The sequence below is a fragment of the Schistocerca cancellata genome, chromosome 8 (assembly GCF_023864275.1).
Source record: "Schistocerca cancellata isolate TAMUIC-IGC-003103 chromosome 8, iqSchCanc2.1, whole genome shotgun sequence".
NCBI lineage: Eukaryota > Metazoa > Arthropoda > Insecta > Orthoptera > Acrididae > Schistocerca > Schistocerca cancellata.
The window spans coordinates 440215440-440242710 of NC_064633.1; the positions used below are offsets into that span (position 1 = coordinate 440215440).

Here is a 27271-nt window from a genome sequence, read left to right on the forward strand (position 1 = left end):
GTAGGGAAACTATGGATCAAGTTTATAAGAATAGTTGACTGTGCACTGGATAGATATGAACCAAGTAGAATGGTTCATAACGGGAGGGACCCTTCGTGGTTTACTATCACTATAAAAAAACTTCCAAAGAGACAGAGACAACTGCATAACAGGTGTAAAACAAAAGCATAAGGCTATAGACAGAGAGATTCTAAATTGAACAAGTTTGGCTGTCAACAGAGCAATGCATCAAGCTTTCAATGATTGACTACAATAGCAGACTATTGTAAAATGATCTTTCATAAAACCCAAAGAAATTCTGGTCATATGTAAAGGCTAATAGTGGCACCAAAGGTACCATCCAGCCACTCGTAGACGAGACAGGAATTGAAATTGAGAGTAGCAAAGCAAAAGCAGAAATGCTGAACCCCATTTCCAAACTTTCCTTTACAAAGAAAAACCCAGGAGAGTAGTTACTCCAATTTAATCCTTGTACCTTTGAAAAGATAGGTGTAGTAAGTGTTAGCATCAGTGCCATTGAGAAACAGATGAAGGACCATGGACATGTTTGTGCACATAACAGCAAGGTCTTTAGCACCCACGCAAAAACAGATCGAGACGAGTGTCAGTAAAATACAAAAAGCAGGAAGATAAAACAGCATGTAAAACACAGGTAACAAAAGTTCGAAAACCATGTGTGTACGCACCCAGAACCATGGAATGAAGTACTGCATCAGTATCAAAACATTAACGACACACGAAGAAAGGGGTATAAGGAGCTAAAACAATATAGCAGATGGATGTGGCTGGCTGACCACAAGAATAAAAAAAGGAGAAGCCAGCCACTCTGCAACACACTAAAACTCCCAGCTTAAAAGTTTAGGCCAGAGTCCAAACACATCACAAAACTTTAAAACCTCAGTCACACTCATCTCATCATCAGCTAAAATAGAGGGCAGATCCCCACCAATATTTGCTTCTGCCCTTGCATCACGATAATATGCACTCCGTTAAAATATAGCAGATAGAGACATGCATGCCACAAGCATCACAAAACAGGGGATCCTCTTGCCGCAGTAAAAAGCTGTATGTGAGAGGGCAGTGCCCAATTCCAACACGCATGACGGTCACCTCATCCTGCCTGAGCAACTGACAGGAGGAATGCCATGGCCAGGATGTTGACTTTACCAACCGCAGCTTATTGGCTGTCACCACCAGCCATTCCTCATCCCACAACTGCATGCACTTCCTGTGTAGTGCAGAAAAGACAGCCTGCAAGGGAATAGGACACTGTGCCACATCCTGACCTCTGCAGGTCTCCATGGCAGCCCAATCGGCCTGTTAATTTCGCCATATACTTACATGATCTGGCACCCAGCAGAGTAACACCTGCTTACCCAGCCACTGGAGCAAGTACAGTTGGTCATATATCAGCTGGGTACAGGTTCTGTAGTGATTGTAAGGCACTAAGGGAATCGGAGCAAATGAGAAACCATTTGCCCTGAATACAATGCATCTGGTCCTGTGCCTTCAGGATTGCGTAGAGCTCCGCTGAGAAAACAGTATACTCGTCAGGAAGGAGAATCCTGGTGACATGGTCGGGGAACACAACAGAGCAGCCAAGGGAGTTACCTTGTTTGGAGCCATCACTGTACACTACTGTGAAAGCATGATGCATATCTAAAATGTTAAAAAAAAAAAAAAACAGAGATTCAAATGTGGCGGTTCACTAGCCTCTGCACAGAGACATGCTATTGGGCTTGTTCTGAATGCCTCAGTGTCCAACCGAATCCCTTCATGGTGCACCATGTCCAAAATCTTTAAATAAGAGGGTCTCGCAGACCCATACACCTGCACCAATAATCAAGCTGAGATTACACAAATGCCCTCTAAAAGTGGAGCATATAAGTCCTGTCTACTCCCCATGTACTGTCGCTAAGACATTTTGATATACTTAAAAGTAAGGACAGTGTCCCTCATCCCCAACTCAGAAAAGTTTAAAATGGAACAAGAATGGTTAAAAAGAACACACACAGACTTCTAGTTGGAAAATTTAAAACCATTCTTCGCACCCATTCATCCAAAGGTCAAGGAGTTAGTTGCAACTGACGTGTAGTCATTGTGAGGCTTGAAGAAGAGCAAAACACAGAAAAGTCATCCACAAACAAAGAACACTGGACAGGATTTTTCACTATGGACAAAATGCTATTCAAACGCTACCTTGAGGGACACCATTCTCCTGCTCAAAGTGATCATACGGGACATCACCAACTCGATATCTAAAATATCGTGGTGAGAGGAAGGACTCAATAACATTGAGAAGACAACCATGAAAACCCCATTTGTAAAGCTGCTCCAGGGTAAAATGCTGCCAAGTAGTATCATAGGCCTTCTTGATGTCAAAAAATATACCTAGAAGGTGATATCAGCATAGGAAAGCCTGTTGTCTGTTGTAGCCACCTCCAGGAGGGCAAGGTTATCAAAGGAGGAGCGATACCTCCTGAACCCACACCGAAAGTGACTAAGGAGGTGTCTGGATTCTAAGACCCAGACAAGGCGGCAGTTGACCATCTGCTCCAAAGTCTTTCCCACGTAGCTAGTGAGGTGAACACTACAGTAACTACTGGGGCATATATGGTCTCACCCAGGTTTTAAAAGAAGAATTAAAATTGCCTCTCGCCACGAGTCAGAAAATAGACCTGATTCCCAAATGACATTAAAAAGTGCGAGAAGGATTTCTTTATATTGCCTTGTGAGGTGCCACAGCATACTGTAATGGATCCTGTCATGACCAGGGGATGTGTCACGAGCCGCTGACAATGCAGAATCCAGCTCCCACATGGAAAACAGGCAGTTGTAATCTTCATCAGTCAAAACTACACCTCTCAGCAACCACTCTTTGGCACTGGAAACCTAATTCCTGACTGGCTGTTGCAGTAACTGTGGCAAAGTACACAGCCATAGTCTGGCCAATGTCTCGCGGGTTGGTTTGAAGAGTGCCGTTCTGCATTACAGCAGCCATGGGGCACTTGCTTCCTCTCCCAGAAATTCTCCTGATGGTCTTTACAACGGAACTTTTGGTGGAACGATTAATGGTGTTCAGGAACTGTTACTACGGTCTCTTCTTGTTCACTTGAATAATTTGACGGCACTTCACCTTCGCAACCCGAAAGGCTGCAAGATTCTCTGCAGTTGGCTGACACTTGATCCTACGCAGAGCCGCATGCCTGGTCCTGATTGCAGAGTGGCATTCAGCACACCACCAAGGGAAAGGTTGCCTCTTCTGTTGTCCCATGGACTGTGGACTGGATGCTGCAGCAGCGTGATGGATCATTTTGGTAACACGATCCACCCATGCCTCGACACACGCACAATGTTTGAGCTGAGCCAACTGGCTGTAAAGTGTCCAGTTGGCTCTACCGAGCACCCATCGCAGCATTTTCTTTCATGTTCCACCCCCATCTGGCAGGTGAAACCAGATCGGGAAGCAATCACTTCCATGCAAGTCATCGACCACTTCCCATTGAGCAGTGTGAGCAAGAGCTGTAGAGCAAAGCAAGAGATCAATGTCAGTTGCTGTGCAGAGTGAGTGCTCTGTCCTGCATTTAGCAAGTATGCACATGATGACACGATAAGCCTCTCAATAGATCTACCCCTGGGGCTAGTAGTTGCTGAGCACTAAGCACACTGTGTACATTAAAATCAACACTGAGGATGAAGGGGCACAGGAGCTGCGTAATAAGGTCAGTGATGACCTCTTCATCAAGTGCATCGTGTGGGGGCAAGTAAAGGGAACATACTGTTAACGGATGACGCATGTGCAGAGACACAGCAAGTGCTTGTAAAGTCATCGTAAGTGACAGCGGCGAGGAGTGGTAGTCAGAACTCACGAAACTACCTATGCCTCCTCTAGCTCTCTCTCCACTCAGATCATCCTTTTTGTAGAGTACATAGCCTCACAGCTCAGGGGTGTACGAGTGATGAAAATGAGTCTCTTTGAGACACAGACACCGTGGTCCTCCACATGCGTCCTGAACCCTTGTAAGTTCCACTGGAGGATGGGAGCCATTTCATCAATGTAGTTTTAATTTACCCCTATCACTACACCACGGAGGTGCAGTACTTGTAGAGTAAGGGGGAGTGGAGGGGGTTCCTGGATCCAAAGCATCTAATTCCATTATGTCCTCCTCAACAGCCAGATGTGTAAGATTAATGTCTCATGACGCTTGGGACAGCTTTTGACTCAAAAGGTTGTGAACCTTTCCCTGCATCCTGTCCCTTCGAGGATGAGGGGGAACAGGAGTGTTGATAGGCACTCTGCTTGTCGTGTGCCTTCTTGACACTCACTACTACGGAACTGTTGCTGGTCTTTTCTGTGGCGGTTGCTCGAATTGCTTTATCCTTACTCGTTTTGCCTTGGCAGGAACACATGCAAGTACAGGTGCTGGAGGTGGATGGTTGTGCACTGGATGTTGTCTGCATTGAGGCGTCAACCTTAGGAACGGGTTTCTGCACCATGGAAGCATAAGAAGTGATAAAGAGGGGAGGTTTCGTTGCCTTATATTCCTTTTTGGCTTCAGTATGGGGGATCCACTTGGTAACTTTTAGTTATGAATTTTTCATTCCTCTGCAAAAACGGGGCAGTCTCAGCTCCAGACTGGGTGGCTCCCAGTGCAGTTAACACAGATTGATGGACATGGACAGTCAATCCCAGCTTCTTGGGCTGACTTTCCACATTTTGCACGTCGCTTCACCCCCACAACTCAGTGTTGTGTGACCAAAATGCTGGCATTTGTAGCTCTGCATAGGGGTAGGTACATAAGGCCTAACCCTAAGTTGGAGAAAACCTGCCATGATGTAGTCAGGCTAGGTTGGTGAATTAAAGGTCACAAAGAAGTTGGCGGTCTTCTCAATTTCTCCATTATTCCTATGAATCCTTTGCTCTACGTCCACTGTCTCCTATAATGTCCATTCCTGTTTAAGTTGGCTTTGTCGATATCCACAATATCACGGCATGTGACCACACCCTTGCTAGAATTCAGGGAATTATGCAATTCAACAGTTACATCATATTCATCAAATTTTCCAGTCGTCATAAGCAGCTCCACCAGCTTTACCCTGTTAGTCTTGACCAGTAGGGAACCATTCCTCAGCCACTTAATAGACTTCAGGCTTTCAGCAAGTCCTTCCAAGCCTTTATGGATATAGAAGGGGTACACATTTTCGGACACATTTTCAAACGTCCCCTCCTTCCTCTTACTGACCAAAGATGCATTTTGATTTATTACTCCGTGAGCCCTGTTACTACAATTCAACTGATGCAAATTACCAGGAGGGCTAGCCTCCCTAAATTGTTTAGAGGATTGGGTGTGAATACTCCTAGGTGGTACACCCTTCCCACTGGGAGGAGATGATGATTTCAAGGGTTCCATATGGGTCCCATGAGCAGCTAGCGAAACAAGGATCCACTCAGACAGAGCCCCACATGCCTGAGTAAGACTTATACAACTAAGTTACAGCAGGTTCGCCATCGGTTGCCCGCTAATGACTGTTCCACCTCAACAACGACGCATCTCATCAACGGGCAGCACAGAGATATTTTTATAGAGGTTTTTACCATCCTCGTGATCCAGGCAGTCAAGCCAAAATCACCGTTCCCTGCGACATAGAATGCTCCACTGCCCCGCCATACAGTGGTTGTTAAAGCACACCCAGAGCTTACGCTACGAGTCCCTAGCTCAGGAACCCTGCCAAGCCTGTACCCAGCAAATGAATGCTGAGCCCCTGAGGGTGAAACAGATGGAATCCCTATCATATTCTACACTGAACTGGTGGTTGAGTTAGTCCCTCTGTTATCTGTGATCTATCTATCTATCTTCGAACATTTGAATAAAAAAACTGTCCTTAGAAGTCTGAAGAAAGCACACGTCACATCCACTTACAAGAAGGGTAGTAGAGGTGATCCACAAACTACGGTCCAATATCCTTGACGTCAATTTGTTGTAGAATCTTAGAACATATTCTGGGTTCAAACATAATGATGTATCTCAAACAAAATTATCTCCCCCATGCCAACCAGAATGGATTCTGAACACATCTATCACGTGAAAGCCTACCTGTATTTTTCTCATATGACATACTGAAAGCTTTGGATCTAGGCAGTCAGGTAAAAGCAGTATTTCTTGATTTCCAAAAAGCATTTGACTCTATGTCATATCTACACTTACACATACAACTGTATGGGGGTATTAAGTGAAATTTGTGAGTGGACTGAGGATTTTTTTTAGTGGGGTTGCAGCAAGTTATCTTGGATGGAGAGCCATCAACAGATCTACAGCTACATCTGTACTCTGCAAACCACGGTGAGATGCATGGCAAAGGGTGGAAGTAATTTCAGGTGTGCCCAAAGGAAGTGTGTTAGGACCCTCACTGTTTATGTTGTATATTAATGTCTTTGCAGAAATATTAATAATAGTCTAGTTTTTGCAGAGTATATGGTTATCTATAATGAAGTACTGGTTGAAAGAAACTGCATAAATATTCAGTCAGATCTTGACAGGATTTGTAGTGTTACATATCACTTTGGTGAAGTGATGTGTTGCACACCCATTTTTCAAACAGACGAATGATGATTGCCACTATAGAAAGTTTATTTTTATAATGAGTTAGATAATCTACCGTTTAGGCGTATTTTTCATTTACGTGCATGTGTTACGAAGTGGATGAACGCGATATATACTATGTGATCAAAAGTATTTGGACACCCCCGAAAACATATGTTTTCATATTAGGTGCATTGTGCTGCCAACTGCTGATAGGTAATCCATAGCAGCGACCTCAATAGTCATTAGACAGCATGAGAGGGCAGAATGGGGTGCTCCACGGAACTCACGGACTTCAAACGTGGTCAGCTGATTGGGTGTCACTTGTGTAATACGTCTGTTCGCAAGATTTCCACACTCCTAATCATCCCTAGGTCCACTGTTTCCGATGTGATAGTGAAGTGGAAACTTGCAGGGACATGTACAGTACAAAAGTGTTCAGGCCGACTTCGTCTGCTGACTGACAAGAGACCGCCGACAGTTGAAGAGCGTCATAATGTGTAATAGGCAAACATCTATTCACACCATCACACAGGAATTCCAAACTACATCAGGATCCACTGCAAGTACTATGACAGTTAGGTGAGAGGAGAGGAAACTTGGGTTTCAAGGTCAAGCGGTTGCTCATATGCCACACATCACACCGGTCAATGCCAAACGACGCCTCGCTTGGTGTGAGGAGCGTAAACATTGGACGATTGAACAGTGGAAAAATGTCGCGTGGAGTGATAAATCATGGTACACAATGTGGCGATCCAATGGCAGGGTGTGGATATGGCGAATGCCCAGTGAGTATCGTCTGCCAGCGTGTGTAGTGCCAACAGTAAAATTCAGAGGTAGTGGAGTTATGGTGTGGTCGTGTTTTTCATGCAGGGGGAGGAGGAGGGGGGGGGGGGGGGGGGCGCACTTGTGCCCCTTGTTGTTTTGCGTGGCACTATCACGGCAAAGGCCTACACTGATGTTTTAAGCACCTTCTCACTTCCGACTGTTGAAGAGCAATTTGGGGATGGCGATTACATCTTTAAACATGATTGAGCACCTGTTCATAACGCACAGCCTGTGACGGAGTGGTTACACAATAATAACATCCCTGTAATGGACTGGCCTGCAAAGAGCACTGACCTGAATCCTATAGAGCATCTTTGGGATGTTTCGGAATGCTGACTTCATTCCAGGTCTCACCGACCGACATCGATATCTCTCCTCAGGTAGCACTCTGTGAAGAATGGGCTGATATTCCCCAAGAAACCTTCCAGCACCTGACTGAACATTTGCCTGCGAGAGTGGAAGCCGTCATCAAGGCTAAGGGTAGGCCAACACCATACTGAATTCCAGCACTACCGATGGAGGGCACCACGAACTTGTAAGTTATTTTCAGACAGGTGTCCGGATACTTTTGACCACATAGTGTATTTGCAAGCCGGGAAAACAATACACATTGTACCATGTTCATGTTATCTGCTGGTGGAGTGGTTTATTCCATGCCATCAGTTTCTGCATTGGAAGTACGAAGCATACCATACAGGAAGAGCAGCAGTGACAATGCCTATGATATCTTGAGAACAAGAGAAAACTCATTATACATGGACTCAATTGAAATCTGTTAAATAAGACAGACTATTTTTGGACTGCTAGTCCATGTCAATGTATTGAGATGTTCCGCATGGTAGAGTAGTTTTGTATTGCATAAACACAAGATACAATAAGCTGTTTCATCATCAGAAACATCATATTCATTTTGAGTATTCGATGTTGGATTTGTACTCTTGACCTCAAGCAGTAAATGCAGCGCTTCGAGAAGAGAAATCCGGTCAGAAGAGGTTGACGAGTGTACTGAAATAATAAAAGTGAACAAGATTAAGTAAAGGAAGTCTTAGCTCCCAATCAGACTTCACTTCGCCACCCGATATCATGGTAGAGATCCTGTGAAACAAGATTTCAAAGTGGCATCTAGCTTTAAATGCTCAGAAATATAAAACTGTGCACTTCACGTGACAAAAATCTGTACTAAAAATGTAGTACCAATGAATCACAGATGGAATTGTAACCCATCTTAGATTATTGATGAAGTGTGTGGGGCCATACCAAATGAGACTAGCAGGGGATACTGAATGTATACAGAGGATGGTAGCATGAATGCTAACAGGTTTCTTTTATTCATGGGAGAGTGTCACAGAGATGCTGAAGAAATTGAAATGGAAGAATCATGAACATACACGTATATTACCTCGAGAAAGCCTACTTACGAAGTTTCAAGAACCTGATTTAAATGATCTTTTAAAATCGAACAATCGAAAATGCAGGATGGAATGTAAAAATATTATGAGAAGGAAAGTTGCTACTCACGATATATCGGAGATGCTGAGTTGCAGATAGGCACAACAAAAAGACACAAGTATTACAATCACATACATGTTGCTCCCATAGGGATTATGAGGACAAGATGAGATTAATTACAACATACATGGAGGTATGCAAGCAATCACTCTTCCCTCACTCCAATACACCAATGGAAAAAAAAACAGTAATTGTTTCAATAGGACATATCCTGTGCCATGCACTTTACAGCTGTTTATAGAGTAGAGATGTAGATGTGGATTCTCCAGTAGAAACCTCCTCCCCCCTCACTAGCCCTGCACCCATAATTGGACTACATATGGACCACAAGAGTACTGGTAATTGTTTCTGATATCACCTAATTTATTGCAATACTGTTTCATTGAATAACAGTGTTGTCATTCCCAATCTTTTGACCACACAGCTCCAGCATTTTTTATTTGTGTCATCTAGAGATTCAAAAAACTACTTCTGAAACACAAATGTTTAGAATTAGAATTTTGTGGTCTTCAATCTCTTTAAGATCAGTCCTGACTTCTTGTAGTCACTTGAAACATGGAGGTTCTTTCTCTCTCTCTCTCTCTCTCTCTCTCTCTCTCTCTCTCTCTCTCTCTCCCCCCCCCCCCTCCCTTTTTTTTTTTTTGGATATGTTTGAAAATTCTTTCGCACACGCCATTTTCATAGAAATTGAACTAAATATTTGTAAAATACAATTTTCATGTTTACACTCTGCTGTTTAATTTTTTTCATAAATATCTTCACTGCTCTTCATGTATTCACCATTGTTTTATGCATTATGATATTTTCTCAGGCATTTCTCCCCAATCTCTTTTCCATGTTTTTAATTTCTGCTGTCTTACTCAAATGCAGGCTTCAGTTGCAATAAGCTTTCTGATTTTTTTTTTTTCAGTATAACATAATGTTGGTAATAATGGAGACCTCTTGTTACATGTAGGCAACGTCACCATGTTCCAAAGCAGGTACCAAAGAATGTATTAAAGCTGCCACGAAACTTTTCCACAGAAGAGAGCTCCAACGCTAATTGGTAAATGATGACAGTAAATGATGTAAAGTAATAAATTAGTAGTCAATGATCGTATTATTATTGTTGGAAGTTTTATAACTGGAGACTATCACTGAGGGCATGACACAGTAGATAAATAAAAGATACTAGGATTATTCAACACATAACCTCCATTTTCATACAGTGTGAACACAAAATAGTCAGTACATTGACTCAAGCAGTAGGACAGGGTGCTTTCACAGAGAAATCCACATTGCTTCTCATTTTCCTGCAGCAGCCATTCACAAAGTGAGTGTTGTAATTGAAGATACCAGCAAACGTAAAATCTTTCTGTGGTATGGTTCTTAGTGGCAATAAATCTAAAAGCTGTTTCTGCTGTATACGTACGATATGTGATACGTTAAAATGATTTTATGTCAATAGTGTCTTTTACATATTTCAGAATGCATGGACAAATGTTTTTATTGGCGAAATAAGTGGCTGTTTATCTGCAGTTATCAACAACCTGGTACAGAAAATTGATATGAACGTAACATTCAGAAATAATTCACAGGTGTACTTTAAAGGTAATTTTATTGAATTTGCTTTGATTATTCCAGTGTTTCACATACAGCCTGACTGAAGATACGTTCCAGATAGCCCTCACATACACATTAAACTGACTTGAAGTGAAGGAGAATGGAAAGGAAAGAGACAAGCAGATACACATGCCTACCAACTGAACTGACCGTGCTATGATGTGCAATGTATATAAGGAGAAATTTGGAGCAAACTGGACAGGCTGACTATGACAGCAATAATGCTATTAAGAGCAATACAGGGCGAGTCAAAAAGGACTTAACAATTTGGAATGATATACAAATTTACTGAGATAATTTACAGAATTGGCAGATTTCATTTTGAAGCAAACAACCTCAAGTTTGATTCACATAGTGCATCACTATCCCACTCTGTCACCTGGCACAGGGCGTAGCTAAATGGCTATTTCCACTGTTGCAGAGTGTGCTCACTGTGTGTTTTGGTTTCATGAAAAAAAAAAACTCTGCAGCAAACGTTTGCCATAAATTACATGAATTGTGAAGTATCTGCCATTATGGTTTCATGATTCATCTGGTTACTATTAATTTCTATACGAACTGTGAAATGTCTGCCATGATGGTTTCTCAATGTCCGCCATCTTTGGCATTCCCGGTGTCTCCCCTTCATTGACACAGCATCACAATGGAATTCCCAGCCAAGTGTCTTTAGAAAGCTATTAGTGTAAACCTAAATTGGTATGAATTACAAGCATGTAACTTGAACAGTACATGAGTTATTGGAGGTCAAAGTGGCCAATTACTATTGATCGCGTCAGGCCATAAGTACCCCACAGGTACACGAAAAATCAGTAGCAGCATGCTTATAAATATATTTATTCGTCTATGTCTTTGTTTGTATCTGATATATACTACTCATGAAGAAATTGGTAAAATATTTACTGTGTTTTATAAAGCCCAGAGATATTAGGCTACAGGCCTGCTTTTGTTTCTTTTCCTTGGATATATGTTTATTTAATTTGTTTATGTATTTAATAATGTGTGTTAGAGCGTGTTTATGGTCCAGCTGTAAGAATATTTATTTAATTTCAAGTTATTTAAATGTAAATCCAGTATTTTGTATGTGTTTCAGTATGTTTGTGAGTGTGTGTTGGCTTTGAGACACGGCGGGAGCACTCTAGCTAATCACAGCGCTAGTACAGCTCTTTTTGGTGTTATATCTGGAAGATAATGGGGTCCTGCAGCCTCTGGGAATGGACAGTCGAGAGTAGGATTTCACTAATTCAGAAAAGTGTTTATATTCCTCAGGGACTGGTACAATTGTGCTGATCTTCTCATTCGGCATAGGAGAAAACTTAGCCCAGTCTACTTTTCTAATGCTGTAACTGCATCTGAAGGGTACCTCCTGTGGCTTTACTGCTGGGCAGACCCTACACATGATCAGTTGATGCTGTGTATTTGGTACTGATGTACATTGTACTCTGTTGCACCATGCAACCACTCTCAAACAGCAAGTCTGGGTTATATCCACATTACGATCTTTTGCCATTAAAGGAGGTAGGAAGCTTGCTGTCATGAATGATGGAAAGATTGTGAACTTCTACCCAAACTCTGCATCTGGTTTACACAAAGAGGTGATTACAACATTACTGAGCTCTGTGGAGATGATCTCAACATTGTTCTCATCCATGTGATAAATGCTGCTCACCTGGAGATACGGCCTCACAAAGGTCACTTCCATACTGAGAGTGTGGCCTTTTGGCAGCCAGCTTCATGCCTGGCACTTTTAATCACCTTAGCTGATTTTCTGTGTGTTTTCTGAGCACATAGTACATCACATCACTCACTTCTGCAGAAATTGTGCAGCAGTTGCTCTTTGGCAACTGATATGTCTTCAATGTTAATGGAGATGACCATTAATGTTGGCTCTAGAAAGTACCTATTGTTTTGTCTCATCACTCCTGGAGTGGAAGCATGAGCCAGTGGTAAACACCATTTGCAGGAACACTTGAGTCTTATACTCATACACTCTTTGTGGAGACTCCATCCGTGTCCTATGAAAGCCAAATACAGAATGGCTGTTGTGCAGAGGTCACTTTTACTCTTCAAAAGAAAGGACGTAATGAGACTGACTATTCTGCAGACTACATACACATCTGTCACTGTGTAATGCTTAACCAAATAGACTATGTTGAACCAGCTAGTAAATGATGGCGTTTGGTCAGTAACAGTTGCTGCTGACGAAAATGCAGATGACTTCCCTGAATGTCTCTCAGATATTCCAGTAACTGTTATATTTCAGGACTTTGTCACGATAATGATATTCCAACTTTTAAACATCATGTAAATGTAAGTAGATGTGCACTGCTTTCGTGATGAATCGAGTAGAAATGGATGAAAGAGGGAGAGGGGGGTTGGGGTTGGGGTTGGGGTTGTGGTGGTGGTGGTGGTGGTGGTGAAGAGGAGGAGGAGGAGGAGGAGGAGGAATCAAATGTGCTACATTTTGTTCTACAGCTATTAGAAAGTATTTTTCCTCAATGTAGACGAGTTGGTTCTAGGCATTATGGCCTAGCTAGAATGCAGAATGACAACTCTTCAGTACTTTATGCAGACAGGGAAAAGCAAACTACACTTTCCGTTTTGTTCCAAGAAATAAATAATAATATTTCAGGATTTTTCTTTTCAATGTAATCATATTTATCTGCACCACTAGTCAAGTAAAATAATTTATGAATACAAATAGTTTCTTCTTCATTCTGGATGATGCCTTTAAATCAAGACACCAGTTGGAGATGTTACATGTGACTTTAAAATAAATGCCTACTGATTGTGAGTTGGTGAAAAGTGTTTGGCATTAATAATTCTTTTACAGTCTGGGATGGCCAAGGCACACACATTTGTGATGGCCTAAAAACCTACAAATTTTGATTATGGCTCACTTCTTTGACACTCTGCAGTTAAATCCTTGTTTAAGGAAAAATTCCATTTAAGAAAAAATATGTTGGCCCACAGAGATCCATTAAAAGGGAGTTTTATTATGTGTAATAGTTTTAATTCATTGGATGGCCCACATCAAATGGAGTATGAACTAGTATTGTGTTCACATTACCCCACTCCATTTGGGCCTGATGCAGCAACAGTTGTTCAATGTTCTACAAATAGAAAACAATCTCTGTTGCACAACTTTCATTAACAATGATGCATTTTGCATGGTTAGTGTATCCTCAAATTATCTGTAATTAGTAATAACAATTCTGTTACATAACAGTTTATTAGTGCTTAAACAATAGAGACCGCGTTAGTCATATTCAAAAGTCACTGGTATAATAATGTTAAAGCAAAGGTCGCAACCATCAAATATAAACATAAGCAAGCCTAAAATTGCTAATGAAAAGCTCGGATATAGAAAAATGTTCAACGCAAGATGTTGGCTTTGACCAGTGACAAATGCTGTAAACTATATGGCAACTATAACATGATGTTATTGGCCTTTTTTTCAAACAGGCTAAGGTACAGGTCAGGAGTCACCACACCCAGATTTTTTAGTATCACATTCATTGCCTTCGCCAATTTACAAACAAACTATCATCTTACAATCTAACACATACCTCGGGCTAAGCTACAGATCAGTGCGTCACCAAAGTCAGTTTTATTTTTCTTGCTTTCAAATTCACTGCCTCACCAACTAACAATTAAATTATGAATATATGCACCAAAAGCTGACGTGACAGCATGCATTAACATTATGTCACAGGCCACAGCCGGCAACTCATATCCAACCTCCCTCTTGATCAAAAACCGCTATGTTAAAAGCGTAAAATTACAATATTAATAAGAAATTAAACTTGTATGAGTGCAGGATTAGGAATCAAAAAGAAACTTACCACACCACAGCAATACGCGGTGTGAAGAATTGTTAGTGATCATTGCCATGAATCACAGTGGTACACAAATACTTCTCTAGACAATATATATGATGAAGCAAATGGCCACACAGTAGACAGACTTGAGAATGAAACTTAGTGAAAGAGGTGAGTGGCAGCAGTAGTGGTAAAAAGGGATTGAAATAAAATAAAAGCTGAACAGAGCCAGTTAAAATGATAGAATAGAATAAAATACTCTTAAATATTAAAAACACACAAATTTGTGGTGACACAGAAAATACAAGGGTAATCCCAAAATTAAGGTCTCCTAATTTTTTTATAAGTACATAGAACCGTTTATTTCTACAATGGTTTACATCAGTTTACAGCTTGAACATTTAGCTATTTTTCGACATAATCACCATTTCTGTCGATGCATTTTTGTAGACGCTGTGGCAGTTTTTGTATGCCAACGTAATACCAGCTCACCGCCATGCTGTTCAGAAAGTTATGAACCTCTTCTTTCACCTCGTCATCAGAGCTGAATCGCTGGGACCACAATTAATGCTGAAAGGTACTGTGAGACTCTGAAAAAACTAAAACAGGCACTTCAGAACCAGAGAAGAGGAATGTTGAGCAAGGGCATACACATTCTCCATGACAATGCTCGCCCACACATTGCTCGGCAAAACCGTTGCTCTCCTGTAACAGTTTCAGTGGAACATAATCACCCACCCACCCTATAGTCCTGACTTGGCGCCCAGTGACTATCACCTGTTCCCTAGGTTAAAAGAATATTTGGCCAGAAAGTGAGTCAGCTCCGATGACAAGTTGAAACAAGAGGTTCATAACTTTCTGAACAGCATGGCGGCGAGCTGGTATGACGTGGGCATGCAAAAACTGTCACAGCACCTCAAAAATGTATCAACAGAAATGGTGATTATGTCGAAAAATATCTAAATGTTCAAGCTGTAGACTGATGTACACCACTGTAGAAATAAACAGGTCTATGTACTTATAAAAAAAATAGGATACCTTATTTTTGGGATTACTTCACTGAACGGCCAACTATAAGGTGGACCGAAATGTCAATCTAAATGAATAGGGAGGAGGAAGAGGAGGAGGAGGAATGAAGGGGAGGGTACGTGTGTGAGAATGGTAAGGATAGGAGATGGTGAACATATTAAATGGGGCGGGAGGGGAGTTAAAAAACACAAAAGCTTAGGGAATATTGATGCAATGGTAAAACTGAACGTGAAGCTACAGTAGAAGGAGACAAAGGCAGAAGAAGAAAACTGCCTAAATTTTGGCAACAAAAACTTTTGGTAACAGCCTATCGAATAAACATTTAAGAAACAATCCCATGCTTTTTTTTTTTTAAAAAAAAAAAACACCTTTTATGTTATGGATATGTTAACGACATTTTTGTTATTTTTGATAGCCCACTTGAAAATGTACACCCACTTGCAAAAGAGTTTTGTAGTCTGCATCCCAGATTGACTTTCACGCACGAAGTTATGGCGTCCAATCACACGCTCAAATGCCTTGATTTAAACCTCTGGTTCGTACAAGGGTACATTGTGTACAACATATTCCAGAAACCTACAACTAGCAATGCCATCATACATGTGTCTTCTATCATCCCCCTATGCATAAACATAGTTTCTTCTCATCTATGACAAATTCATCAGGGTGCAAATTGGTTAACTTGAAATACACTGTCCAATCCAATGGTCACTGTCCCAATTTAGCAGACAACTTATTTCATTTGAAGTCAACCAATATGAATTGGCTGGTACAAACGAGTACTCCTCCTCAGGGGCTCATTTCATTTAAAATCACCCAAAATAAAGAAATCTCGTTGGCTTCATGTCACAGACATTTGTGAAAATTTGGTGTAAGAAAGTACATAAATAGAAAGTAATACAAAATTTTTTTCAGATTTTTTAGATCAAAGCTGTAGTCAGGAGGCCATTTTGAAATGTCTAGAATTTTCTCCATCTGGCGTCGGTATGAAAGGTAGGTTGAAAGTTTTTAACTACTGTAACTCCCTTATTTATAAATCAATTTTATTCAGTTTGGTGTCATTAGAAAGATAAAAGGACCAACTATATCACTAAATTATAAAAATGCTGCAACTGTGCATATAAATATGAGCAAATCTGTAATTAAAGTCAGTTTTTTTTACAAACTTCATGAATTTTTTTCGTCAAAATCACAAGTTTCACCATTTTAAATTTTGTCTCAAAAAATTCCTATTGTCATACATTTCAACATAAAAAAAAATCAGAAGGGTATTTGTTCTGTTAAATCATTTAAAACAGAAAGAACATATATAATATACACATTTCATTTTGTGACTCTTACCTTACCTACTCTTACTTACCCACCCACCCCCCACCCCCCACCATGAACCATGGATCTTGTCGTTGGTGGGGAGGCTGGTGTGCCTCAGTGATACAGACAGCTGTACTGTAGGTCCAACCACAACGGAGGGTTATCTGTTGAGAGGCCAGACAAACGCGTGGTTCCTGAAGAGGGGCAGCAGCCTTTTCAGTAGTTGCAGTGGCAACAGTCTGGATGATTGACTGATCTGGCCTTGTAACACTAACCAAAACGGCCTTGCTGTGCTGGCACTGCCAACGGCTGAAAGCAAGGGGAAACCACAGCAGCAACTTTTCCTGAGGGCATGCTGCTTTACTGTATGGTTAAATGATGATGGCGTCCTCTTGGGTAAAATATTCCGGAGGTAAAATAGTGCCCCATTCGGATCTCTGCGCGGGTACTACTCAGGAGGACATCGTTATTAGGAGAAAGAAAACTGGCATTCTACAGATCAGAGCGTGGAATGTCAGATCCCTTAATCGGGCAGGTAGGTTAGAAAATTTAAAAAGGGAAATGGATAGGTTAAAGTTAGATATAGTGGGAATTAGTGAAGTTCGGTGGCAGGAGAAACAAGACTTCTGGTCAGATGAATACAGGGTTATAAATACAAAATCAAATAGGGGTAATGCTGGAGTAGGTTTAATAATGAATAGGAAAATAGGAATGCAGGTAAGCTACTACAAATAGCATAGTGAACGCGTTATTGTGGCCAAAATAGATACGGAGCCCACGCCTACCACAGTAGTACAAGTTTATATGCCTACTAGCTCAGCAGATGATGAAGAGATTGATGAAAGGTTGATGAGATAAAAGAAATTATTCAGATAGTGAAGGGAGACAAAAATTTGATAGTCATGGGTGACTGGAACTCGACAGAAGGAAAAGGAAGAGAAGGGAAAATAGTAGGTGAATATGGAATGGGAGGAAGGAATGAAAGAGGAAGCCGCCTGGTAGAATTTTACACAGAGCATAACTTAATCATAGCTAACACTTGGTTCAAGAATCATAAAAGAAGGTTGTATACATGGAAGAAGCCTGGCGATACTGGAAGGTCTCGGATAGATTATATAATGGTAAGACAGAGCATGACATCATCACTCTGTGACATCACCAATGCCGGAGTACGGCCTTGCGTCACTACTGGCGCTGTGCCAAGGCTGAATCCCGTCCGCGCGCGGTCTAGAGATCCTACCGCGCGAATACGGGATTCGCCACTGCCAGTTGCAGCCCAGCGCTCGGTGAGTGCAGACGTGTGGAGTAACAGTCTAAGCCGGCTTCAGTCGGCGTGCAGCAGCGCGTGCAGCAGCATCGCACTCTTATCTGAGATGCCTCCATATAGAAGAAGATATAGACGTTCGCGTCTAACTGTTTATAAGGCCTTAGAAGATCTTGAGGTCAAAGTTGCTAACAAAGGAGCACAAGTTCTTTTGCAAGGACCATCTGTGTTTTGTGGGTGCATTATTAATTTTACACTTACCCAATTAGATACACATCAAGCTGGCAATGGTTGGATTACAGTTGCTGTTGTTCGTTATAATGGCAATACAGTGAATAAAGTTACTGGTTTGGAAGCATTTAATGCAAGAGATGTTATAGCCTATCGCACTTTTCATGTTGGAGAAGTTTTTAATAGAGACTTGGGCGTGTCTTACTTCATATCTAACCAGGCATTTTCGTTCAGAACAAGAAATCATCGTAAAATAAGTGAACAAGAGAGTGTTTGTCTGTGGATTAAAGGTGCTGGAAGATGTGCTAAAGTACAAGTCACTGGAGATGTAACACATTATTACAGAAATTAAAATAAAAATTCTCTTATCCTTTCCCATAATCCTTTATTAAAAAAAAATTATAATTAAAAAATACTGATCCTGGAGGTACGCTCCACTAACCGGAGGCCATAGAGTGAGAACAGTTTTTTGTCGCGCAGAGCATGACATCATCACTCTGTGACATCACCAATGCCGGAGTACGGCCTTGCGTCACTACTGGCGCTGTGCCAAGGCAGTAGTACAAGTTTGACTTTCACGCACGAAGTTATGGCGTCCAATCACACGCTCAAATGCCTTGATTTAAACCTCTGGTTCGTACAAGGGTACATTGTGTACAACATATTCCAGAAACCTACAACTAGCAATGCCATCATACATGTGTCTTCTATCATCCCCCTATGCATAAACATAGTTTCTTCTCATCTATGACAAATTCATCAGGGTGCAAATTGGTTAACTTGAAATACACTGTCCAATCCAATGGTCACTGTCCCAATTTAGCAGACAACTTATTTCATTTGAAGTCAACCAATATGAATTGGCTGGTACAAACGAGTACTCCTCCTCAGGGGCTCATTTCATTTAAAATCACCCAAAATAAAGAAATCTCGTTGGCTTCATGTCACAGACATTTGTGAAAATTTGGTGTAAGAAAGTACATAAATAGAAAGTAATACAAAATTTTTTTCAGATTTTTTAGATCAAAGCTGTAGTCAGGAGGCCATTTTGAAATGTCTAGAATTTTCTCCATCTGGCGTCGGTATGAAAGGTAGGTTGAAAGTTTTTAACTACTGTAACTCCCTTATTTATAAATCAATTTTATTCAGTTTGGTGTCATTAGAAAGATAAAAGGACCAACTATATCACTAAATTATAAAAATGCTGCAACTGTGCATATAAATATGAGCAAATCTGTAATTAAAGTCAGTTTTTTTTTACAAACTTCATGAATTTTTTTCGTCAAAATCACAAGTTTCACCATTTTAAATTTTGTCTCAAAAAATTCCTATTGTCATACATTTCAACATAAAAAAAAATCAGAAGGGTATTTGTTCTGTTAAATCATTTAAAACAGAAAGAACATATATAATATACACATTTCATTTTGTGACTCTTACCTTACCTACTCTTACTTACCCACCCACCCCCCACCCCCCACCATGAACCATGGATCTTGTCGTTGGTGGGGAGGCTGGTGTGCCTCAGTGATACAGACAGCTGTACTGTAGGTCCAACCACAACGGAGGGTTATCTGTTGAGAGGCCAGACAAACGCGTGGTTCCTGAAGAGGGGCAGCAGCCTTTTCAGTAGTTGCAGTGGCAACAGTCTGGATGATTGACTGATCTGGCCTTGTAACACTAACCAAAACGGCCTTGCTGTGCTGGCACTGCCAACGGCTGAAAGCAAGGGGAAACCACAGCAGCAACTTTTCCTGAGGGCATGCTGCTTTACTGTATGGTTAAATGATGATGGCGTCCTCTTGGGTAAAATATTCCGGAGGTAAAATAGTGCCCCATTCGGATCTCTGCGCGGGTACTACTCAGGAGGACATCGTTATTAGGAGAAAGAAAACTGGCATTCTACAGATCAGAGCGTGGAATGTCAGATCCCTTAATCGGGCAGGTAGGTTAGAAAATTTAAAAAGGGAAATGGATAGGTTAAAGTTAGATATAGTGGGAATTAGTGAAGTTCGGTGGCAGGAGAAACAAGACTTCTGGTCAGATGAATACAGGGTTATAAATACAAAATCAAATAGGGGTAATGCTGGAGTAGGTTTAATAATGAATAGGAAAATAGGAATGCAGGTAAGCTACTACAAATAGCATAGTGAACGCGTTATTGTGGCCAAAATAGATACGGAGCCCACGCCTACCACAGTAGTACAAGTTTATATGCCTACTAGCTCAGCAGATGATGAAGAGATTGATGAAAGGTTGATGAGATAAAAGAAATTATTCAGATAGTGAAGGGAGACAAAAATTTGATAGTCATGGGTGACTGGAACTCGACAGAAGGAAAAGGAAGAGAAGGGAAAATAGTAGGTGAATATGGAATGGGAGGAAGGAATGAAAGAGGAAGCCGCCTGGTAGAATTTTACACAGAGCATAACTTAATCATAGCTAACACTTGGTTCAAGAATCATAAAAGAAGGTTGTATACATGGAAGAAGCCTGGCGATACTGGAAGGTCTCGGATAGATTATATAATGGTAAGACAGAGATTCAGGAACCAGGTTTTAAATTCTAAGACATTTCCAGGGGCAGATGTGGACTCTGACCACACTCTATTGGTTATGAACTGTAGATTAAAGCTGAAGAAACTGCAAAAAGGTAGGAATTTGAGGAGATGGGACCTGAATGAACTGAAAGAACCAGAGGTTGTAGAGAGCTTCAGGGAGAGCATTAGGGAATGATTGACAGGAATGGGGGAAAGAAATACAGTAGAAGAAGAATGGGTAGCTTTGAGAGATGAAATAATGAAGGTAGCAGAGGATCAAGTAGGTAAGAAGACGAGGGCTAATAGAAATCCTTGGGTAACAGAAGAGATATTGAATTTAACTGATGAAAGGAGAAAATATAAAAATGTAGTAAATGAAGCAGGCAAAATGGAATACAAAGTCTCAAAAATGAGATCAAAAGGAAGTGCAAAATGGCTAAGCATGGATGGCTAGAGGACAAATGTAAGGATGTAGAGGCGCATATCACTAGGGGTAAGATAGATACTGCCTACAGGAAAATTAAAGAGACCTTTGGAGAAAAGAGAACCACTTGCATGAATATCAAGAGCTCAGATGGAAACCCAGTTCTAAGCAAAGAAGGGAAAGCAGAAAGGTGGAAGGAGTATATAGTGGGTCTACACAAGGGCAATGTTCTTGAGGACAATATTATAGAAACGGAAGAGAATGTAGATAAAGATGAAATGGGAGATATGATACTGCGTGAAGAGTTTGACAGAGCACTGAAAGACCTAAGTCAAAACAAGGCCCCGGGAGTAGACAACATTCCAATAGAACTACTGACAGCCTTGGGAGAGCCATGCTTAACAAAACTCTACCATCTGGTGAGCAAGATGTATGAGACAGGAGAAATACCCTCAGACTTCAAGAAGAATATAATAATTCCAATCCCAAATAAAGCAGGTGTTGACAGATGTGAAAATTACAGAACTATCAGTTTAATAAGCCATGGCTGCAAAATACTAACACAAATTATTTACAGACGAATGGAAAAACTTGTAGAAGCCGATCTCGAGGAAGATCAGTTTGGATTCTGTAGAAATGTTTGAACACATGAGGCAATACTGACCCTACAACTTATCTTAGAAAATAGATTAAGGAAAGGCAAACCTACATTTCTCGTATTTGTAGACGTAGAGAAAGCTTTCGACAATATTGACTGGAATACTCCCTTTCAAATTCTGAAGGTGGCAGGGGTAAAATACAGGGAGCAAAAGGCTATTTACAATTTGCACAGAAACCAGATGGCAGTTATAAGAATCGAAAGGCATGAAAGGGAAGCAGTGGTTGGGAAGGGAGTGAGGCAGGGTTGTAGCCTCTCCCTGGTGTTATTCAATCTGTATATTGAGCAAGCAGTAAAGGAAACCAAAGAAAAATTCGGAGTAGGTATTAAAATGCATGGAGAAGAAATAAAGACTTTGAGGTTCGCCGATGACATTGTGATTCTGTCAGAGACAGCAAAGGACCTGGAAGAGCAGCTGAATGGAATGGACAGTCTCTCGAAAGGAGGATATAAGATGAACATCAACAAAAGCAAAACGAGGATAAAGGACTGTAGTCGAATTAATTCGGGTGATGCTGCGGGAATTAGATTAGGAAATGAGGAGTTTTGCTATCTGGGGAGCAAAATAACTGATGAAGGTCGAAGCAGAGAGGATTTAAAATGTAGACTGGCAATGGCAAGGAAAGCGTTTCTGAAGAAGAGAAATTTGTTAACATCAAGTATAGATCTAAGTGTCAGGAAGTCGTTTCTGAAAGTATTTGTATGGAGTGTAGCCATGTATGGAAGTGAAAGGGGGACGATAAATAGTTTAGACAAGAATAGAATAGAAGCTTTCAAAATGTGGTGCTACAGAAGAATGCTGAAGATTAGATGGGTAGGTCACGTAACTAATGATGAGGTATTGAACAGAATTGGGGAGAAGAGAAGTGTGTGGCACAACTTAACAAGAAGAAGGGACCCGTTGGTAGGACATGTTCTGAGGCATCAAGGGATCACAAATTTAGCATTGGAGGGCAGCGTGGTGGGTAAAAATCGTAGAGGGAGACCAAGAGATGAATACACTAAGCAGATTCAGAAGGATGTAGGTTGCAGTAAGTACTGGGAGATGAAGAAGCTTGCACAGGATAGAGTAGAATGGAGAGCTGAATCAAATCAGTCTCTGGACTGAAGACCACAACAACAACAACAACAACAACAACCTAGTGGTCACAAATGATGATCAATTGTCATAAAACACATTCATAAAATTCTAAAAAGCATTAATTGTTTCAAACAAGTTTTCAATAGACAATATTATGTCTGATTCAAAGATATATAAATTACCAGTACTTGTGCTTGCACCAGGAGCAGGAAAAGTCATTAAAATGTTTTCATAAGGTATCCAGCAAACATCAGTATGAAGTGGCCATGAATAACTTGAGAAAGGGCCACTTGGACTCATGAACTTGACTTTTCCATCTCTGCGTTCTTCACTTATCTCTAGAATTTTTTCAAGCCACATCGTAGATAGCTGCGACAAATGTTTCTTCTTTAATTGAGTTAGAGGCAGTGTTCTGAATTCCAAAAGGAGCTTGAATGAATTTAGTAGAGGATGAAACACGCTTTATCAGCAAACTTGATTTCATTCAGTGGTTTGAAAAAATGATTCAACTCTTATCCCATGAATGGTAGAACCAGTCTCATATAGTTTTTGTGACATGTTTGTGAACTTTGTTATCTCCTCTGTTGTAACATAAAAAGTTTCTATTCCTGGAACATGAGTTTTGGCAAATGTAAACAGATCTTTTGGACTTAAAATGTGACTGTCATATGGACGCTGTAAACTTGCTCTTGTTGCTAAATTTTTAATAGTACCACCAACTCCATCACACGCATTTTTGCCATGACTAGTGACAAAAAAATTCCATTCTGCAGCTACTCCATGATCTTGCTTGTGATGTCACAAATTAAAAAAGTTCTTAAAGTTTTTATTTTGTACAGAACTGCCATCATTGAGGTACATAACATGCTGGATGTGTGGTAATTGTTCCAGTTTATAAGTGAGAGCAGTTTTCTAGCTAACATAGAATGTGTGTGTATCATATCGCAAACGGTTGCTTATACAGCACAATGACATTGACTTAATGCAATCATCTGTTTTAAAGTACATCACAAAAGGATGAAGGGTGACTTGAATGTTCTGCCAGTGAAATCCTTGTGCAGCATCCTGAAGCAAACAGGTATAGTTCTCTGCAAAATCCACTATGATGATGCATGTAGTATCAGGGAGGGTTTCTTTGCTTGATCTGAAGTAGTGACTCTGAGATTTTGATACATAATGATGTTGTGTTAAGTTTTGAAGTTTTTGAATGAGATACTCAACAAATTCATCTGTCATTTACATTAATGTCTCCAGTGTAGGTCGATCAGTTTGCACCCATTGTTTCAATACAATATTTTTACAATCTTGTAAGGACTCCAGCTCCATTAAAAAATTGTGCAGTTCATATTCGTCAGGACACCGGGAACAGCGACGCAGCATGCATTCCTCGTTTTCCAGATTGCACACAAGTTTCTGTAGAAGTTCAGTGTACTTTCACATGTGCAGCATGCATTAACAGTTTTACATTTTGGTGATACGTGCATACACATACATTATGCATTCCATGACTGTTTACAGTAACACATTCTTTTGGACTAAGTTCACAAACTTTAGTAAACCCAATATCTTCAGGGTATTTTTCTCTGAAAGTTAAGCATACATCTTCCAGATTACGTAAAATTAGTCTTTTTGTCTTATACACTCTTTTGCCATTTTCTGAAGGGACAGACAGACAGTCTTTTTTATTAGCAGAAATGCAACTTATATCATCTTAACAGTAAAAATTCTGGACACGTTTTTCCACATCCTTACCTATTCTGTTTCCCACTTTATAACTCCCTTTTGACAAAATACCATCTTCTTTTAGCAATACCCTCGATTTCTTTACCATGTATTCAATAATGTTAAGAAACATTTGGATTTTTTCTTTACTCCATGAAGCTGGTGCTAAAGCATATGTAGTTTTTCTTTAACAGAACTTCTGCAGAATTTCTCTTTAAGTTTTTTCATTAAAATATTACAGTCTGTACATTCAGCACTGCCAGTTTCTTCAGACACATTTTTCACTAGAACAGCACTTCTGATGCTGTTTGCTGGAATTTTAAAGCAAAGCGACAAGACTTGGATCGAATGTATTCTGGGCGCCTGTCTTGTGTTCTCTCGGTAACCTTAAATGGTGGAATTTCAAGTAATTCACAACTTTTTCATTAAATTTTTGAAGAGCTGTAGATGGATCTGGTGTATATTCTTGATCTTCAACTTCACATTCATCCATTGCTGGAAGGTTATCCCCCATAGGAGATAAAATGTCCTCATGGCATGTTAAGCACAGCTTGGTACCTAGGGTAAGTCAGGGTTTTATATTTCCTTGCCATGGTTAAAGAAATAGGTTTCAAAGATTTCTTAGCAATTTTTTTACCATGCTTCTTAAAAGCGTCACAGCAAATTCTTTGTCTGTCTTAAAATATTCCTAAATAGAGCCTTTTGTGAGAAGAACAAACACTCTCAATATTTTCATATGCGCTTCTTAGCTTCAGTAATTCAATATCAGCTTGATTCAGGTTTGACATATCTATTAAATCAAGCTCTTCACTGCTACTACTTTTTTTCTGACACACAACTGCTGACACAAAACCTAAAGAACATTTGTTTTCCATTGTGATTTTTAATCAACTGTGTATGTTGCAGAAAAGAACTGGATGGTTTGAAACTGTTTCTTGTTCTCTAATTAGTCAAGAATGTACAATGAAGAATAACAAAAACATAACACACACAGCCTCTGTTGCATGTGAGTGTTGCTGCTAGACTGAATTTTTCATTGTTGTTTCATGTATTGTTGGTTAGCTATTTGAAGCAATTAATTATTACAGCATTATTGAAGAAGTATAAGATCTAACTATAGAGGACAAATATCCTTCTGATTTTTTTTATGTTGAAAAGTATGTCAGTAGGAATTATTTGAAACAAAACTTGTGTTTCTGCTGAAAAAAATTCCTGAAATTCGTAAAACAAAAATTGGTGAGAAATTACATTAATTACAAATTTTCAAACTTTCATTGCTTAGACACAGCACTTTAATAATTTTTATATATTATAGCTCTATTCTTTTACTTTCCAATGATACCAAATTGAATAAAATTGGTTCATAAATAAAAAAGTTATAGTAGTTACAAACTTACAAGGCACTTCGTTTCTCAATGCCAGATGGTAGAAGGGACCCACATTTCAAAGTGGTCTCCTAATTACAATTTTGGTCAAAAAATTCGAGAAAAAGTATTTTAACCCTAACTCATTATGTACATTCTTACACCAAATTTTCAGAAAAATCTGTGACATAAGGGCAACGGCAAACCCAGGGCATCTGTATCACCTTACCATTCGTCGGTGACGTATCTTAAAACACTCGTCAATCTCTTCAAAGGCAATGGTGTTAAAATCTCCTTATCTACCCATGATCAAATCAGTACTAACTGATTCACAATGAACTACTAGTCACACATTTGTTTTCCAACTAAGAAGTCTATAGATTGACTTGTGCTCATTGCCCTCATACATGTATTGAACAAATGAGTCACGAGGTTAAAATATGGTTTTGAAAGCACCTTCCCACTATAAAGAGCAATGTAAAGTACACCTCTTCTTTCGCCAAACACCTTAGATATAGCGGCCATTGTGAACCAATGATCAATTCCCTCCAGATTCTACATGTAGTACCCAAAGGAAAATAATTAACCATTTTGGAAGAGTTCAATATAATCAAATTTCTTAAGTGATCAGAGAATTTAAGCCTTAATGATCAATTGGTCATTAAAATTCAATTTTTTTATGATATGATAATGTCCGCTTTTTCAAAATTTGCGTAGTTTTCTCTCTTCTTTTTCGTGACTGCTGGATATGCTCCTCATTTTTTCTGGCATTGTCACCTACCATTGTGGCTTCGTGTTCAGTTTTCCCATTACTGCAATATTTTTTAACCCTTCATGTTTTTCATCTCCCTCATTCTCCCTATTCATTTAAATTGACATTTAGATCCATCATAACAGTTGGCAGTTCACTGGAATAGTTACTTCCTATACCACTAGTTTGTCTATTTTTAATATTTAAGAGTGTTTTATTCTGTTCTATCATTTTAATTGGTTCTGTTCAGTATTTACTTTATTTAAATCCATTTTTGCTATTATCACCGCCACCCTGCACTTTCATGAAGTTTCATTCTGAAGTGAATATACTGTGCAGCCCACTAGCTTCAGCATATACTTTGTCTAGAGCAGTATTTATTTACCACAATGATTCATGGCTACGACTGCTAACCTATCTTTGCACTGCATACTGCCATGGCTTGTCGAGTTTCTTTTTGGTTCTTAATCCCACGCTCAGGCAGATTTAGCCTACTCTCTCAATAATGTTGTAATTTTACACTTTTAATTTACAGGTTTTCACTTGACATTTCAGGCTT

The 27271-nt window shown here is 40.0% G+C and overlaps 1 protein-coding gene across 7 annotated transcripts in view; it reads right to left on the bottom strand.

Annotated features, from left to right (window-relative positions):
* The window catches only part of LOC126095316 (transcription factor SPT20 homolog), a 280707-nt gene that overhangs the window by 196551 nt on the left and 56885 nt on the right, over positions 1 to 27271 (bottom strand). The window lies entirely within an intron of this gene.